General features: G+C 48.7%; 1 protein-coding gene across 2 annotated transcripts in view; it reads right to left on the bottom strand.

Annotated features, from left to right (window-relative positions):
- Champ1 (chromosome alignment maintaining phosphoprotein 1) overlaps positions 1 to 2,411 on the bottom strand; it is a 13,601-nt gene extending 11,190 nt beyond the window's left edge. The window contains exon 1 of one of the 2 annotated variants that reach the window (XM_029480937.1): positions 2,217 to 2,411. The gene's annotated coding sequence lies outside the window, so the exon portion shown is untranslated. The remainder of the gene's footprint in view (positions 1 to 2,216) is intronic. The other variant, XM_021170994.1, reaches the window with a different exon arrangement.
- Positions 2,412 to 2,476: the final 65 nt, after the last annotated feature.

The raw sequence follows: 2,476 nt of genomic DNA, 5'->3' as shown, positions 1-2,476 counted from the left end.
CCAACCTCTTCATTTTACAATGGAGAAAAATGCTCAGAGTAATTCTTCTTTTCAAATTTTATAAGCATTTTTGAGGTTTTTCTTTTCAATTAAAAAAAAAAATAGTTTTCATACAGTACAGTCTGATCACTTCCCATCCCTCACTCTCCCAGATCCTTCCCACCAACCCAAGCCCATGCCCTTTCTTGAAAGTAATTCTTCAAGGGCTTGACTCTTGAGTCTTTGCTGAAGAGTTTGCTGAACAATGTGCCTAGATTCCAGTCTGGATTCTGGCACTTCTAACACTAACTGTAAAAAGACTCTAAAAGTCTGCATGCTGGTCCCTGGTGCACTCTGGCATCGGCACCTACTCCCTCCCACTTTCTTCCTGGAGACCTAATGCTAGTTATGGACAGTCCTGCTTTGTTTCTTGACACAGGGTCTCTAGGCCATCCCAGCTGTCCTGGAACTCATAATTAGACCAGGCTGGCCTCCAACTCACAGAGCACCACTTTCCCCTGCCTCCCAAGTTCTTGGACGAAAGGCATNGAGTCACCATACCTGGCCTTGATAATCCCTTAAAAATACACTTTGATATACATGTTTTATGTTAAAACTCCAACATAGAACATGTGTAAGCTTAGTGGCTATGTAAGCTACACTGGTTGCCAACTTGACACAGCTGGGATACAGGAACCTCACCTGAAGAACTGTCTCCATCATAGTGATTTAATACGCATCTGTGGAGCATTTTCTTGATTTATGATTGATGTGGGAAGCACAGCCCTCGGTAGCAGGTACTGTCCCTAAGCGTGTAGGCCTTTGCTGTATAAGAAAGGGAACTGAATTGTGAGTTTGGGAACAAGCTAGTACACAGCTCTACTCTGTGTTTTCTGCTTGAGTTCCTGCCCTTAATTCCCTCAACAATGGACTATAACCTGTAAGATGAAATTAATCCTTTCCTCCCAAAAGGTGTTTTTTGATCAAGCAACAGAAAGCAACCTAGGATGTTGGCACTATTAGTCTACGTATATACTAATAAGACTGTTCTTTCTTTCTTTTAAACCCTGGATTAGGTTTGCTTTTTTTTTTTTTTAAAGATTTATTTATTATTATACATAAGTACACTGTAGCCGTCTTCAGACACCCCAGAAAAGAGGGCATCAGATCTCATTACGGATGGTTGTGAGCCACCATGTGGTTGCTGGGATTTGAACTCAGGATCTTTGGAAGAGCAGTCGGACCTCTTAACCACTGAGCCATCTCTCCAGCCCAAGACTGTTCTTTCTTATTATTATTTTATTATATATAAGTATACTGTAGCTGTCTTACAAATGGTTGTGAGTCACCACGTGGTCACTGGGATCTGAACTCAGGGCCTTTGAAGAGCAGTCAGTGTTCCCAACCGCTAAGCCATCATCTCTCCAGCCCATAAGACTTCTTTATGAATAGCCTTTTTTTTAAGGTTATACATTTTTAACTGGTTGTTTTTCTTTAAAAACAACAACAACAACACCACAAAGCACAAATAACTCTTACGTTTCTACACGTTTTCCAATTCTATTAACAACTTGTGATCACAGTGAGCTAATTTGTAACAAGTGATACTTTTTTGTTCCCAAGTCCTGGGATGGAACCCAAGGCCTCACTCTTGCTAAGCAAGGGCTCACCATCGAGCCACAGCGTCAGCCTAACTTAGGAAGTCCACAGTTTACAGGAGAGACAGTGCATCGCCACGTGTGTGCCACTAACAGTGTAGCTAACTAACTGCTCTGAGTTCCTTGTGTTCTTGACAAGCAAGATCAGTTGACCTGGGGGTAGAAATTCTGGGCACCGAGCGATCTTTAGATTAATTAAATGTGTGGGAATACTAGATTGGCACCCGTTTACGCTCCACAGCCAAGTGCCAAAGCGCTGGCCCCTTCTCGGGAAACACCCCGCTAGGCTGCAGCCATCCATCCGAAAGGGTACCTGGGCGAGGCTAACCCCGGATACGGTCCACGTCGGGGGAACTTCGGGGCCTCGGGACTGCAGCCCTAAAGCAGATTCCAGACCGATACCGCCCCCTCCCATCCTGTGCGCCGCCACAGGATGCCGACCGAAGCAAGAAAAATACAAGGCTGGCCCCGGAGGCGGAGAGCAAGGATGAGGCCACCGGGCGCACCGGCCTCCAGGCCGCGCCAAGCGCACCACAGCGCCCGCCCGCCCGCCCGTCTGCCGAACCCTGCAGCCCGTACCGAGGCGCCCGCCCGCTCCTCACCCTCTGGCGAGGCGTCCTGAAGTGAAGAGGAGGAAACGCCCACAGGAAACCTCTGGGCCGGCTGCGCGGCCTCGGGAATGGCGGCGGGACGCAGGACCAGCCGGGAAGTACCGCGCGCCCGCACCGGAAGTGCCGTCGCGTGCCTCCGGGTCGCCCCCTACCCCCGGCCCCTGAGGTTCCCAGCTGGGCTGTGCCAGGGAAGCAAGGGCCCAGCCCCTCTGTCTCTTTGCTTACCCC

Source organism: Mus caroli, chromosome 8 (assembly GCF_900094665.2).
Source record: "Mus caroli chromosome 8, CAROLI_EIJ_v1.1, whole genome shotgun sequence".
NCBI lineage: Eukaryota > Metazoa > Chordata > Mammalia > Rodentia > Muridae > Mus > Mus caroli.
Note: the sequence above shows the minus strand (reverse complement) of the source record. Positions and strands in the feature narration are given on the sequence as shown.